The 17,298-nt window shown below is 40.7% G+C and overlaps 1 long non-coding RNA gene across 1 annotated transcript in view; it reads right to left on the reverse strand.

The window, feature by feature from the left end:
* The window catches only part of LOC120433114, a 68,161-nt gene that overhangs the window by 21,148 nt on the left and 29,715 nt on the right, over nt 1-17,298 (reverse strand). The gene's annotated exons all lie outside the window — the stretch shown is intronic.

The raw sequence follows: 17,298 nt of genomic DNA on the forward strand, positions 1-17,298 counted from the left end.
CATCTTCACATACCGTGACACCCGTGCAGAGCTGTTAATGAGGAGTTAAAGCATGCTAATCTGGTGAAAGTTGTAATTTTTGCAGATCGTTCACACTATAGGTCCACTGGAACTACATCACAATAAAGGCGTCATTCCCTCTGAAGAAATATCAAAGTATTAGCAAAAACTGCGACCCAACAACTGAGATATCGACTCTGGTTTTTGAGAATAACTACGGCCTAATATCCAGTGTTTGAACCGTTCAAGTACATTTTCAGTGATCAAGTGAGACGTCAGTGTTGTACAAATTATTAATGCCACAAATTTGCTTTTCAAAGTCAAAGGGAGCATGAAAGCACTGAACGCTAAAGTGTGTGTGTGTGTATACATACACTTAGTTTCACACTAATTACAGTGAACAAGACAGTTAGAACTCGTGCATCGATTCAAATTTTATTAACAATCAATGCAATGGAAAACAGATGCACATACACTCACAAGGAGGTACGCATCCATCATGCTGTTATCGGGCATTTCTCAAGGGAAACTTGAGCTTTTGGTTTTGCCAGTGACAAATCTTTTATTTTTGACTCAAATAAAGCTCAAAACTTTACTTTGTTTGAGATCAATAATTGCTAATTGTCATTTTTATATTGTACAGACATACCTGCAAGAACACCAGATGACACTTTTTTCATTGACCAACCCAGCCCTGACTGCTACCTCATAAAACATTTTTAGGGATTATGGGCAAGTCCTTATCACTAAACATCAGTGTTCAGCCTCACTAATGCTGAATGGGAGCAGATCCCCGCAGCCAGGTGGGCAAAATATTATGGAAAACATCAGCGTGGGCTGCTGTGCAGCATACCACAAATGAAAAATCAATTGCACATAGGGTCAATATCTGGGTGTCTACACACTTTTGAACAAATAGCAAGTGCAAAGGCAGGAAAGTAGGAAGAGAAAGAAAGTGCTAAAGACAAATGGTTATGAAGAGGAGGGATATATCAATGAGGAGGGAAGAGGAAGTCTCTGTATGGAATAAAGAAAGAGCAGATAAAAAGCGAAGGTCAACGATGGATGAAAATACACAGGTGATGCAGATGTATACATGTATAGATAAAGGGAAAGCAGAAGGAGTGACTATAGGCAGTGTGTGGCCCTGAGTGTGTCACTGCAGACTGTGGTGCTGGGCAGCTGTCCAGCAGTGGGGAGGAGAACCAATCCAATCAGCTGTAATGGAGTCAAAGGTCAGTGTTCACTCCTGCAAAATTGCTGTGGCCAACTGCCTGAGCAAGACACATACACACAAACAGATCACTCAGTCTCCCAGCAGCTGTAGTATATCCTGATAACAAGAAGGGAACATGTGGGCATGTGTGTGCCTTTTGTCCTTGTGTGTTTCCATCAAATATAATGAAAAAGAAGCGGAAGAGAAGGAATGATTTTTTTTTTTAAATACTTTTGGCCTGCCCAGTACAAGCAGGCATTGATCAGATTGGTAGTTAAGGAAAAAAGGATATTAAAATTTCTGCTCCTGTAATTATTATGAACTATTCTAGTACACAGGAAAAAGCACTCTGGCATGTTGATTTTTAATCTGTTTTACCAAAAAATTAGGGAATTACGAAAACAACATATGGTGCTCTTTAAACAAACTTTAACTGGGAACAGTAAGATTGCTGAAGTTTACAAAATGCTTTCCCATTCTTGCTTCTTATAGGGTTTGAACTGTACAAAAGTTAGAGGCCTTTGTTTCATTTTTGCTTTAGAGTGACAGAAATGTTTTTAATGGGCAAGTTTTCTGGACAGCAGGCAGTCCAATTTAGCACCTGGATGAATTTATAGACATCAATCAACACTCAGCATCTCTAATAGGTGTAAATAATTTAAAGTTTTACCACATATAGCTACTCTGCAGCAAGCCATTCATGATTATTTGGTTCTTTAACTTTGTATTTATGAACTGACCGACCAAAAATAATGAAATGTGTTTATTTTTAGCAGCAAAATGGAACAATTCCAAGGTTTTTTCTAACTCAACATGGAACTATATCTGTATATACTGTAGTTCTGACTGTTCATCTGCCACCGGAGAGCCACAAGTTTGCGACTGCTGGCTATGAGGCAGCGCTTGATGACACTGAAAAGGAAGAACTAACTTTTTAATAGGAACTCCCTCCAGTAGAGTCAGACTCAGGGAGGGTCAGCAATCTGCTGCAGCCAGTTGGTGGGTGTGGGGGTAACAGAAGACTAGAAAGAGGAGCAGAGAGTGTAGCTGGCTCCACCACAACAGTTCCTTAGAATGGTTCACAAAGAACTAAAGGCGTCATCATAGCCTCCAAAATTCCCTACACGTTTGGGGTGCTCAGAACAAGTCTGATCTATGGAGGCCTCATCACACAGCCCACAGGACCCGAAGGATCTGTTGCCAGCTTCCCAGGACACTCTGAGAAGTTACTTGTCCATGCCCACACCAATCAAAGCTGTGCTGGTGGCGCTAATGGCAGAAATATTAGTCAGTTTTAATGTTGTGGTTGGTGAGAATGACAAAGTTGTTTTTAGTGAGATGTTTCTACTTTAAAAGAGAGAGAGAGTGTGTGAGAGAGAGACAGATTGCATTAAAACTTAATAGTTAAGCTGTTACATTTTGGTCTACATTTGAACTAACTGACCATTGTACTGCATTTTTTTCAGTAATTAGAGAAAATTGGACAGCTTTACAACACCCTCTGATCCACAGGGCAGAGGACAACAAGAAAAAGCTTTCAGAATAATACATGCGATATAATCATTATGCTTCCCCTTAAGCCAAACTGCATTGCAAAAATAACCCTTGTCGATAGTCCCTGGCCACACCACAGTATCTGTTCTCATTCTGAGTAATGATCACTGAGCTGCAGTGCACTAGAAAAATCATACTGTTCAAACACTGAGCCCAAAGGCGTGAGGCAGCGGGGTGGCTGCGCTCGTGCTGCTCTCATCCACTTTGCCTCTCAGGGTCCAAGAGTCAGAATTTGTCAAGTAATTAGATACTACACACTGGCATGATGTGCGTCTTCTCTGATTATTATCTGGACACCCCTTGACAGCCTGATTAATGCCTGGCTGCACTGCTGCCTTTGTTTCTCATGCTTTATCTGTGACTTTGTTGACTTGCCCACTCCTGATTGCATCTTCGGGTAATCTCAGAGTGCATTCCGTGCATGAAATATGGTCGCTTTATTGTTTTTAATTAAAAACACATTTTGCTCAATTTCCCCTCATTACCACATGCAGCGAAGAAAGGAGGAGAGGCGTCGTTTTCTAAAGAGCAACCAGGACCTTTCTGCTCAAGGGTGTCAATTTGTGGTGATTTAAAACTACTTTTGGATTAATGGGGAGAAAACAACATTAGAGGTTTTTTTTATGAGGTGCTTAAGGGACAAATGGTCTGTTATTTCCAAACTGTCCTATCATTTAATAGAGAGCAATAGTCCTTGAAGTATCTCAGCAGGGCCACTAATATGAGGCCTCACAACAAAACCTTAAAAGCCCCTTTATAAGATAGGAGCTTCAATGTCATCTGCACCTCATGAATTAAAATTTTGGAAATTAAAAATCCAATAGGGCATCTAATTGATCATCCTTCACTGACCTAAAAGAAAAGATCCTCAGCATTGCTCACAGTATAAGTGAAAGAGACAGCCAGATGCCCAGTGAGAAGTACTTGGGATAAAAATCAATAGGTCTCAGCATCTATTACAGCAAAGGAGATGGAGAGAGGCGAGAGAAAGACGGGCGAGAGGGACACAGACAACTCAACAAGGCACTGAAAGCACAGGCAATAAGGCTGACACTATCACAGGAGAAAAGCAGGGAAGGCAGGGCTCATAATGAACACATGTATTGTGCAGGGATGCTGCAAAGCCACTGCAAAATGAGCTTCTCTTTATTCACCTCGCCAGTTCGAAGGATAGTTTTAGTCATGAGACAGCGAATAAAGGTTAGACTCATCAAGGGATGTTATTGATTTTTCAAGCTCACTAATATCCAGACAAACTACAGTAGTAAAAACTGTAAAAGCTCGTGATTAGAAACATTTTCACGGGCTGAGAGTGTGAATGTGAGTATCTCTGCCTCTGAAGCAGCCATTTAGCATTCTGAAATTAATAGATTTAGTTAGTGTGAATTTGTGGACCGCCTGTGATTTCCCAGAAGAGCTAAATGAGTTCAAATCGTGGCTGAAGGAAACCAGAAGTTGAAGAAAGGTGACAAAAAGATTAAACTATGCTTATTATGGGTTTCGCTGCACTCAAAACTAACTTGCTGCAATTAAAACACTGCCAGTTTTATCTGCCTACCGAGTCCACTAATAAAAGAGATGTCGAGTTTGAGCCCAAAATGAGATCTCTCATAACAGCTAACATCAATGACTTTTTTCCTCATTTATACTTCAAATACAGAACTGGAAATACCCCAGGGTTCTGTCTATGCTTTATAAACATGAGCAGGATACCTTGGTTGACTCTTTGGCCTTTCTACTATGAAAATTAAATATTGTTGGGTGTTATTTACTTTAGCTCCAAAGTCATCCTTCTCAATTAAGCTTTTATTACAGCTCTGCATGTTAATGAGCGCATGCTTTCAGTAAAAAAAAAGGCACGCTCTCCCACATGCAGCTATTTTACTTAAAAAAAAAAGCTTAGAAATCATTTTTGTTTTCACTTGAAATATAATGACAGTGAATACCATCTCTTTCTCTACAACTCCAGCTTTATCTAATGGTTTATCATATGAAAAGGAATTGTAGTTTGTTTTATGTTTGGCTTTTAGAAGCATTATCTACTAATTGGATGTCTAGATGGAAAGAGATGGCATCTGCTCATATTTCGCTTGAGGCCGATGTAAGGTGAACCCTATGGAAAATAAATGTGCTGGTTTGTACTGAGATGAGGATGTTCATGTGGTTTGAATGAGCAGCTAAAAATCTGCTTCACTTTTTGAAGTAAGAGCTCATCAGAATTCAAAGCCCTGCAATTACACCTTGTGGCCACAGAGGTCACTGTTGCCACTACGAAACAACATATGTACTCCTGCTTTACCTTTTTTTTTCTCTTAAAGATAGTTGTCGATATATTATAATAATCCTCATGATAATGTAGTGACAGCAAATAGTTTCTTAAATGTTAATGGACACTTTCAATACACTAGTACTGAAACAAGTTAACAGCCTCCATGTACAACAGAGCACTCAGAGGTGTGGCCCCTCTGTACATCTCTGACTTACTCACTGCATATAACCTAATGAGACCTCTCATGTCTTTAGGCTAATGTCTCTTAGCTGAATCCTGAATTAGATCCAAGGCTGTTGGGAGTGATTTTAGTCACTGTGCCCTTACTCTCTGAAACTGCTCGCTCACTTTAGACCCATCACGATCGTTTTCACATTGAAAAGCAAACTTAAAACCTTCATCCCTCAGTCCTATGAATAATAATTGTGTGTATATGCCTGTGAGTGTTTGCAGAATTCGTAACACATGTGGTAACGCAATTTTAATTCATGCATATAACTTACACATATTTGTGTTAACTGTTTTGTCGTGATTGTGCCTTTACCTCAGGCATTTTAGGTTAAATGTTGGTGCCACTTTTTCAAAAGTCTTGCAAAAATTAAACCTGCTTGCAATAAAATCTGCAATATCGATACAATTTTTCCAATTTCAATCAAACCCTTCAAGCAGGTTTTATTGTGTCAGCTCAAACTAGTTGGCAATCCAAGTTTAGTTGAATTACTTTTTGCCTTCTTGAATAAGTAAAAACTAGAGTGACATATTTTTATGATGCTCTTTCATATTTTGAAGCCAATGTCAGGCAACGTTACACAAGGTAGACTCACATACTTTTAATTGAGGGAATGTGAATAGCTTGAAGTAAAACACGCTGACACATACTCGAAGTTTCCAACTGAGAAAGCAAGAGAGAAAGACCCTAAAATTATTTCACATAGAATTTGGGTTAACTTAGCTTTCCTTTATTCTATTATGTATTTGGTAATGATGCAAACTCAGAGATGCCTTTTTAGAAATTCAAAGAAATTAGTGCATATAGTGACTGACCAATGGGGAGCGAAGTGGGGTTTAGCAAGCTGAAAACATTGAGAACATGAAGCATTTATTCTGTCTTGGGTTCTGAGATGGTGCTACTTATTCTTAGATCCTGGAGCTGTCTTATTGGATTATTCAATTTTTCATAAACCAAGTCCATCTAGTGCATAAGCAATATAGTGTGTTCTTTGAGAAAGCTAACAAGAGACCGTGACTGTGTGAGAGCAAACATTCCCTGCAGATGTAGCAGGTAAACCACTAAAGGTTAGAAATGCTGCAAAAAGGTCAGCTCCCTCAGTAGAATTGTGTGCTCCTGCTGCTCTCCGCAACACTTCAGTGACAGCAAGTTCTCAACTATCGGAGCCTCTGAGGTCAGAATACAGCCTGGGCTAAAATCTGGATTTGTGCATGATAAAATGTGTGGCTCTGTCTTTTATCACCTTTGAGCTGTGACTATGTGTGCCCTGTGTTTGAGTGTTTACCCAGTGCTTCTGGGGGCACAGATATGCATATGTGCAGCAGGTGAAATTGGACATCGAGTCCTTTCCCAGCTTTCCCATCAGCATTCTGTCCTCCTCCCTCCTGCCACCCCTGTCAGTGACCACCAGTGTGCGTTGGTGACATTTCAAGCAGCCTGAGGACAAAAACCACACATCAGGCTTCTCTGTCATCCCCACGGGTGGGGAAAAGGAGAATATCTGTTGTTATTATTTCTCCGGATTTCACTCTTCCACAAACACTGCCTCCCTTCATTTGAACAACAGCCCTGCTGGGGCTACCTGTTTGGATGGCGCAAATACTACACTCAAATATAGCCTCCATGTCTGGTTGATCCAGAATATCAGCCAGCCATGACATCAACAAAGTCTGACTGAAATGTTTCCATGGCAACAAAAACAAGGTGCAATGACATTTAAATCAAGGCCACTCTTTATTAGCCTCCCTTATGTTTTCATTCCAGGAGATAATAGAGAAATTGAAAAGTGTCCACAGGCCTTCAGCTGTAAACAAGGTTTTTTATTACACAAGTAAAAAAACAAATCTTACCAGATGTAAATGTAGCAAAGTTAAATTATGGATATTTGCAAGAAGAAAAAAGTTTTAAAATTATATATCTCATTCTCAATTCACATGTGTTTGCCTAAAACAAGAAATATATTCATCTAATTTTCTCTGGTATGCCAATCTTGTTCAGTTTCCTATGGTTTAATAAAATTATGAAGTTGGAGGAACTGCTGGGTAAAAGATCTGAGTTCACCTGGGTGATCTGCACTCCTGCCAAAAACAGAAAGTGAACAAGGAGTGGTGCCAAAGGTAGCCAACAAATTTAATGCACAAAAATTTGAAATTTAAATTAAATTTTGAATGCACTTTTCTTCTACAACAGAAAGCACAGTTCATACTGGGAAAACCTATTATACCAATTTTAAGCTAATGCTGAGTAATACAACATACATAGTTTATTAATTCTGTGATTGTAAAGGGTGCAGGGTGTGGCAGGATTCATCAGAGGTAATATTTTCGAGTAAGTTACACTTTACAGTAAAATGGGTATTCCTAGTGTTTGTGCACCATCACTTATATCGACCTTACAATATAATTTCTTTAATATTTTCACTCATAATTGCTTAACAGAAGTGACATGAAGTGTCACCACACTTAATATGTAGTGCTAATACTGCTGGTCCTGAAAGGGGAAGCCAACACTTCAGATACCTTAAACCTCAATTCTTTCTAATGGCCAGCAGGAGGCAACCCCTCTGGTTGTAATAGTTTATCTTCCCTTTGTGGGGTGTGTCTGGATATGTCATAACAAAGCTAAACCCTTACTGATGTCTTTAGACTAGAGGAAATTAGGAAAGAAAGAAGGGGTTCGCTGGACTGATGACTGTCCCTGTGTCACCAAGATAGGTGCGATCCAATAGGTGGTCGACTCATTTCTTTTGAAAGATCTGCGAGAAAAAGCCCTCCGCTTGGTGATCTCTTTCAAGAATGACTCAGAGCTCTCAAAGCATTTTCTCACAATACAAGAGTAATAAGAAGCAAACAGCTTAATAATAGTGTTACTTGATTTAAAAAGGTTAGTTGTATGTTGCGAACAAATGGACGGTGCTATTCCCGACACTAAACCCCACCTAAGGGGAACCTACGCAGGTCCTATGCTTGTCATACTGTTACAACACTGAAAACTCATAATGAGTATGGCCCAAACTTTAAATAAATTGGTCATTGCATGATATTATAAATTTATCATGTGGTCTCAGGCATATTGCTGAGCAACCCCACCCACACACACACTTCCTGACTGGGCAGCCAATCAGAAGTAAGTTGGAGAGGGAAGTGAGCTAAAACTGGACTAAAACTGACTCTGGATGAACGACTGGGCATCCTGTGATAAATAGGGATTATTATGAACTATGAGTGTATATGGGGGGTAAATGGGTATAATAGGTCTCCTATCACAAAAATGGATTTTTAAGTCAATTAAAAAATTACAGTCAGCATGTTTACATTTAATAGATCTAATATTCAAAAATAACCAGATAGATATTGAAATTTGGTTCACATTACTTGCAAAGTTATTATCTTTTATCTTTTTATTTGTTTTTTATTTAAATAGAAGAAAATGAAATACTTTGTAAATAGACCGGGACTTACGTAGCACCTTTTTACTTAATTCGAGTTTCATTCACCTAATCACACACACATGTGCACACACACACACACACACACACACACACACACACACACACACACACACACACACACACACACACACACACACACACACACACCAGTGAGTGCACTGGGGGTAACTAAGGATTCAGCATTTTACCCAAGGATACTTCCACACATGGACTGGAAGACTGGGAAATCATTTAACCAACCTTCCTTATGGTAAACAATATCTTGAGCCACAGCCACCCCAAAAATGTATAAAAAATATTTTGGAATATCATCATCCAATGCCAAAATGAGCCCTACTTTTCGATGCTGATCAGGCAGAGAACTTTTAAGTGTGCTGCACCGGGTCTATCAGCACTCAATATTCGGTCTACCTGTAATTTGTCAGCAGCATAAAGCTCATCAGGGAAGTGGAATCCACTCATTACTTTCCTCTAGACTATTTCGTTTCTGATTCGAACCTCATTTGTCTCTCAAATTCTAGATACTCCCTTGAGGGAGGTGGGGGTACTGATTGCTTTTTTAACATGATAATATGGAGCAAGTGGACTATTTAACCAGTTTGTTCGTCTTGATGCAACACCGTGCTCGGCTGAAAGGCTGCTTCCTTCTTTTTTCTAACTAGGCAGACGGTGACAGCAATGAGATTCATTTCTAATAGTCCCACCTTAGGAAGTTAATACACCACAGAGCCAAACACAGTGGCTTTTTTTTCTCTCTGCACGTCTCCTCGTTTCCTTTTTTCACATCTCAACTTGCTTCCCATTTCCTTACTCCTCTCTCTTCTTTTCTACTCATGTTATTCCCACTAAATCTGTGATTCAGCTGCTGAAATCATCTTCTTTCATTTCTATTTCTGGGAGCTTCCCTTCTTTCACTGAAGGTGTACGTGGGGAGCAATGAATGGGAAGGTTATTGGGAGCGAGCTGAAATGGAACCGTCTCTTCAGATTAAGATGCATGCTACCGTGGAACGTGCAGTGAATGAGAAAATATTTTATGGCTGAGTTGGCTGAAGGTGGTGTTGGGGGTTATGTGGTGTGCTGACTGCCAGATTGAGGGCAACACAATGAAACATCAACAGTGATTCGGCTGTTTTTTTCCCCTCTTTTCTGTGTGTGTGTGTGTGCTCCTTTATCCATGTGAGCCTGAAAACCCTTTGTTTACTCTGACTTTCAGAGTTCTGTTGAGTCAACCACTAAATGTCAAGGGCTGGAATTGAAAAGCAGCTTTTCCTACTCTTCAAAACACATAAAGGTGGTGAGTGTAATATAATCAAGGTGGGATCATGGAGTGGGATTTCACAATAAGGAAAAGCAAACAGCCAAACAAAACACTTCAAGATTATGCACCAAGGTCAGCCACAGGTGAGTAAGACATGGCACAATATGAAAGTTTTTCCCCCTCGAAATAAGACTGACTTGCACGGATCAAACTTTGTGATTTGCTCCTTGCAGTCCTTGCGGTGACTTTTTAATGATATCTGATGAATCATATGAAACCTGGTACAAGTACAGCTGTCCTGAGTGCTGCTCTTGAATTAATCATTGCTTTGGCCAATGATATTTCCCGTCTCGTTACAAGTTGTTCCTGACGGGCCAACACTTGTTTTACTCATGGGCATGCAAGATAGCAGACTCCACACTCTGATCCTGTTGAATGTTTGCAGCCCATATGCTTAGGTTTCATCCCCGCTCTCTCCAGAGGGAATAACTAGAATGGTCCCACGAAAAGCCAAATTCAAATTGGCACCTGGTTAATGACTGAACACCAGACGAATGATTCATGGCAGCTGGGTACAGGCTATCAGTCTTTGACTTTCTGTGGCACTCCCGGGCTCAGGGCCTGACTGAGTGATGGATGCGGCGGCACCTCATATGAAAATAACAACAAAATTCTGCAATAAATTGTTTGCTAATGAATATGGACAACATGCCATGGGAATTTATGATTTCTGGGATCTCATCTGTTGGAGCAGGGTGATATTGCCGATGACATTAAATGCGTCCAGCTGCAGCTGCAGCTCACATTAATCATACTCTGGGAGTCAGGACCTGTCAGACCAGATTAGAAGCGAAGCAGAGCCAGCTTCATTCCACCTCTTCCTCCCTCCTAGGTCAAGCAAGATCAAGTGTGGGAGTGTGGTTGTTTGTGGGGTTGCTACAGGCTTCATAAAGTGCCATGATCCCATCCCATAACAGCTCTGAACACCTGATCTTCAGCGGATGACTTTGCACTTTATGTGCTCGTTTTTGTTTGTGTGCCTTCGGTAATAAACCGTGATAGGTGTTCAGTTTTTGTGACACAAGTAGCTGGGCGGGTTAAGGCTTCAATTGGTCTCACCCGGTGAGATGCAGGGAAGCCGATCGACTCCGGCAGCTGTTAGCCACAGCCCATCGGCAGGGTGACCTTACCGCCACTCTGCAAATTTCACAGCTGTTTTTCGGGTGTCATAAAGATTATACTTAAACACCAGATAGAAGCTGATAAACAGTGATGCCTCATAAACTTCTAACTATCTGATAAACCCCTTGAGGCGAGCAGGATATATTTGATATCGACAAAAAAAAGGAAAAAGCCTTATCCCTTATCATCAGACTGATTTTTTAATAGGGTTGAACTTCAGTGTGATTGACTGCAGGGGAAATAGAGTCCTGGAGCTTCAGGCTGTATACTCTAGTGTTTGGAGTTGGGCCTCGGTAACAAATTGCCTTTAAATTCTGAGATGAGATTTTCTCTTGCAGTTATGATAGGCACTGTGTCATAGATGGATAGGAGAACTAATAGAGCAATGGGCAGAGAGGAAAAGCATTAAGAGCCATACACCCGAGAAGAGAGCTGCAGCATCGTCGTGCCTAGAGTGGCATTCAGTATCTTGATGCAATAAAAGTTCAGGTGATTGTTGCGATGGCTTTTGGGTACCCGATGAATTGACCGATATCCCATATGATAGATTGGGAAATATATGGGAAGTTTAACTACACAACCAGAGCCTAGAATATCCAACTAGAGTGCTAATACCAATTATGATAAGCGACTAGTGAATTTATAAAGCAGGCTTTAGGCAACAGAAGAAGCGTAGGAGAACACAAAGGGCAAAACATGAATATTTAAACGCAAAGTGTCATGAGTAGATCATTCCGAGACACAAAGCTCCGCTCTTACACTTTGAAATCTTTTGTCACGCGTATCAGTGTGTCTTATTCAAATTTTCGTTTTTACAAATAATGAACCATTCATGTCCTCAAACATGAAAATTACTGTAAAGCATCAGGAGGCCTTGGCACCCTCCTCCTGTGTTGCCGTGATGATTCAGCAGTGGGAGCTGACAGATTGGTGGAATAATGAACAGCGGCGTGCTGGGTGAACGCGGGTGTAAGCACATGCCTTCTTTTGCTTTTCAAACTTGGATATGCCAGCTAGCAGTGGCAGTCCATCTTCCCTCCTTCTCCTCTCCCGCTGTTCCTGGAATGCTAGATGCTCATGCACAGAGCCCTTTCAGCTCGTGCAACAAAACAAACAGGTTTGGAAACTTCTTCTCCTTTAGAGGCCCTTGGTGTCTTTACCGCCTCTGTGTAATCTGGGCGCCTTTCTTGTTCTGTCGCACTTTTCTTTACTTATTAATCCATCTCCGTCTCCCTGCAGCTTTGATGCTGGTGACGGCGAAGCTGCCCTGATTCTGTCATCGAAGAAGCTCTAAAGGTGGGGTAGTGTCATTGTGATTTGGACTACAAGGGCTTTGGAGAGCCCCAGCGGTGAGATGAAAGGGTGTAAAACAGCCAAGAGTCCACACACACAATTTTCACAGCAGCATGAGACCTCTGAAGGCATCCTTGCCAGAAAGACGAGGTACATTAACTGACAAATTGTCAGTTAATGTACAGTACAGCTCCGCTGAGCTATTTTGGAGCAACGAGGAGTTTTCTGAGATGTCACACAAAACACACATACACTGGCTTCACTTATAACAGCAGAGCACTGTAGATGAGTGCATTAGACATTTCTGCTCTCCTTGTAATCCCCCCCGTGGACAGAACAGGCTTCGTATTTGTGATCCCAATGAAAAAAAAGCGAGCTGGAAGGACAGAACACATGTAAGAAAGGGTTTGGCAGGACTGTAGCCAACAGAAACATGCTCCAGAAAGGGAAATAAGTGCACCCTCTGGATGGATTTGCTAACAGTGATACTCATAGCTATAGGCAGGCAGCTTGTCAAAGAGAGTCCATTGTTGACACAGCACCTTCATGTCTGAACATGCCATTTGACAGAATGCAGAAATTATTAATGAGTGCAAGTTGTAAATGATTAATAGATATTGTTTGCTTTGTTTATCTCACTGTTGACAGACGAGTAGCCTCTGGCTAAAATGCATGCTGCTTCTCTTCCAAAGAAAACAAGATGCTATTTCAGGGATGGCGGCCATCCCAGTTGCAAATTACTTTGGAGTGAAGTCAAGGGCCTGTTTGTTTGTGTATATGTACAAATAGACCTCACCCATCTATCTTTTAAAACAGCATGTGATGTTGAATAATTTAAAAAAGCTGAGATTATGCTTTATATTAGAAATAGATCGCCTTCCTTACTGCCTGCCAATCACGGAAATCCACAATCGCTGGTTTAGGAGGCCAGTGCCTTAGCCATGGGACACATACACTGTGGCCCTGAAAGGGGACATTACCAAAATTGGGTCCTGTACTACCAAGCAAGTTACCGGATTCACTTCCCCTAACTGCAGCAATCAGGATGAGCAGTTAACACAGTTTCTTCTGCTTGGATAACAGTTTGGCATTGGCTGTATCAGACCAGAGACATTTATGGATAAATGGGAAATATATAAAGAGATTAAACACATTCAACAGACTGAAAAAAAAACAGCTCCTACAGACAGTGTGAGTGTGTATGAGAGGAGAGGGCAGTAATATAGTATGAAAAGAGCTGTTATATTAATAAATGTTTAGCCTGATTAGAGTCAAAAAGAGACCCGGCCAAAAATGCAGACTGAGTAACAGAGTTATCAATAAAACAGAGGATTGTAATCAACCGCAGACCTGGTCTATGTGCAAATTTGATATAAGGTCCTCAAGTTCAGTATAGGTATTTTATTTTAGGATTGTTCTAATTTAGCAATAAAATTGCAAAATTGTTTGCACTTAACAGAAGAAAAAAATCAGTATATAGCTACATCTAGAAATATTTATTTATCACTGATAATCACCAGGGAAAGACCAAAACATTTAACACATCTGATAAATTTAGACCCTCCTGCTATTCACCCACACAGGATTCTTCCAGAGAATTGATTGGTCAGTATGCAGCATTTTTTTCTTACCAAGTAAGAGTTCTCTGAATTTCACAAGTTTGAACTTGGGTAAGTGTTTCTCCATGGCTGAGAATGGCACGGACAGGTTTCTGCAAGAGTTGGGGAGGCAGGCACACCAGGACAAAAAATGCAATGAGGGAGGACAGGTAAGGTAACTTCATAGCATAGAGAGGTGTGCTAGAGCATTAGTAACTAAGAGGCCTTAGTTACACTACTACACTGTGTAGCTTAACAATCCTGTGAGGATTGGAGAGGAGGACTGGGGCTGGTAATTGTAGATGGGAATCACGTGTGCCAGTGGACTCTGGGGTGGCCATGCCTTCTTCTGGGAGGAGGTAAGCAGAGTTAATTCACCCACATCGACACAGACACGGAGGAAGAGAGAGAAGAGAGTCAGAGAAGGGAGGTCAGCACCTGACTAGACAGGGGGGACCTTCTTCTATTTGGAAGAAAGAACTGGACAGAGCGTGGGTGAATGAATTCGCTCAGGTCACTCAGAGCTGTTTGTCTCAATTTACTGCAAGTTTTATGAAGGAATAAAGTGAAGTGGGAGAATGTAGCATCAACATACTTTAAACACGTACTCTTTAACCTTCTGACTTGATTAGAATCTTCACAGTTTTCAAGGCAAGAGATATGTGGATTGAAATATGGATTGTCGAGTCATTCAATATTGATACAAGTGTCTAAATGTTATCCTAGCAAGGAAGTTACCTGTGCTAATTAAAGATCACACATTCACCAAAGGGCCGAGCACACAAGGTGGCATTAATTTAGACTGATGGAAGGTGCATATTTGGGGAAGACTGGTGTCAAAATGTCAGGCGTAATGGTCTTGTACTGCCGTGACAGTGTACACTAACTTATGTTTAATCAATTAACTGCACGCTGTAAGTGCCTTCCTTGTATCGCAGGTGCCCAGAAAAATCAAAGAACAGAATTATCCTACAAAAATCCAAGCGTGCCCTTCACGGATTCATCAGCTGTGTAGCTGTGTTACATCAGGAATTCATCATTTTTTGTAGGAGTCAACATGTCAAGGTTGAACAGTTATAGGCCGCGATGATTTGTGAAGAGGCATTTCATTTGTTGGGTCACTAAAATACTCACATCAGTAGCCTCTAAGTGGATTTTTATGTGTAGGCCTAGGCGTTTTATGGTTCTGTTTTGGCATTTTGGCTGTAAGAAACTTGTGTTAGCAAAATTTGAAATGGCACTGTGGAGTATAAGACGAAAAATATGATGCTGGAGTGACCATGCAAGACGCTGTGTGCACACAGTGCATATTAGCTTTGATTATGTAGCATAAGACGGACCACACAGAAGTGGATATGTAATCAAATCAACATGCAAACTGTGAACATAGTCAAATTGAAGTGACAGAGTTAATTGCAGAACGGAGCAGTAGCAAAGGGATGTTTCATCCAAACCACAACTTATGATCAAACAAACGCACATAAAAAAGAAAAATCTCCATAAACTGAAACAACCAAAAGTTTGTTTTAATGTTTCCTGTCTCTTTTCCCTATTTGATTCTGATGCTTTAAAGTCTTTGGCTGGTGCTTTTCTCTGATTAAATGGTGCTCATGTACACTTTCAATTCAGTAGACGTTTTACGGAACTGCAGAAGCCGTGTAACAAAACCATTTTTGAGACTGTTAACTACAAGTTCAAAATACATACTTGCTAGCACACTTAAATTGACCTTTAGGGAATCAATGTAGCAAATTACAAGGACTAGAGTTCAAGCAGGGTTCAAAGGCCATTATCTTGTTAAGACTGCTGCTCACTTACGATCAGGCGGAATTAAAGGCTCTTCAATAGCTCTGTCAGACTGAGAGTGATTAAGTAGATAAAGTGTCATGAATGTGCAGGATCCTGCAGAAAGTAATCCATTTTTATGAGAAAAATTACTGACTTCCAATAAACCTTTGCAGGGTCAAGGACTTTTAAAAGTAGTGGGAGGAAAAAGAAAATTTGATTACTTTTTTTTCTTTAGTTGAGCATTGCACCTGCAACAAGATGACAGCCATGGAACATTCTTCTGATTTTGTCCTTCTTCTGCTCTTTTTCCCTCAACTTGTGAGGCACGCTCTGAATTTCACCTTCAGCTGCTAAGGCTTCATATTTGCCATCTCAGACTTCTCTCCTGCTGCCACCATCAATAAGCTAATGCCCGCTGTGAATATTTTTAGCTTCGTATCTGTTCTTACTGATCCCCCTGACACCACCGACACGGACCCTTTTGCCTGTCTGCACTGCCTGAGGTGCAATAACCCTCCCTAGCATTGTCGACATCATTACACACATTGGGCCCCCTGTAGAGCCATGGCAGTGACACCATTCATACCTCTGTGAACTACCACAGTTTTCATGACTAACCCACCAATACCTGCTGTTTCTCTTGCTAGCGTCCCAGTCCACTGTGCAGCCTGTGGTTCAGCAACAATATCAGGCGCCATGGATCCAGCAAGCCCCTCCTAATTCCTTTGGGAAGAGATGCCAAACAGGCACAAGATGAGGTAAATTATTAAGACAAACTGTCTGCCAGAAGCCCTGTGCCAATTCTTAAATCCCAGTACAAAAAGAGACTGTGAAGCGGAAAATTCTGAGGCTCTTTTATGACATAGACCGTAGGGTAAATTCTGAAATACAGTTCATTTGAATTGTGTTATTCAGTAAAATTTAAATCCATATCTATTGCAAATTATTATTTTTTTGATTATGATAATGATTCTTTTTTTTTTTTTTTGGTAATAGCTGAAGTTGCCTACTGTCACTCACAGTAAAATCCTGGTGCTATAATGATTACAGTCCCAGGGTATTTCATTTTAAATTACTGTAACTGTTCATCCCACACCTCCCAGCTGAGGTTTATTGGTAGTTGCTTCTCATCGTAGTAAAGATTTGAGTGCACTCATCATTTTTCTTACATTATTACATCCTTAACATGACTTAGCATGACATTTGTGCAAGTGTTCTGGTGGAATGAACCACAAGCGGTGATCGTGCCAACACTCAATTGAATCGTTAATAAAGCTGTAATGCTGTAAATCTTTGCAATAGACATGTGTAGCAGAAGTAAACGTGCCAAGGAAAAAACCCTTCAGACCTTATTTTGGAGCAAGGTGACCAAAACTTTTACGTCTTTTTAAATCAGATTTGACAAGTGACTTACACCCACTTGCCACTTTATCAGGTACACCTTCATAGTACTGGGTT

Source organism: Oreochromis aureus, linkage group 15 (genome assembly GCF_013358895.1).
Source record: "Oreochromis aureus strain Israel breed Guangdong linkage group 15, ZZ_aureus, whole genome shotgun sequence".
Lineage (NCBI taxonomy): Eukaryota > Metazoa > Chordata > Actinopteri > Cichliformes > Cichlidae > Oreochromis > Oreochromis aureus.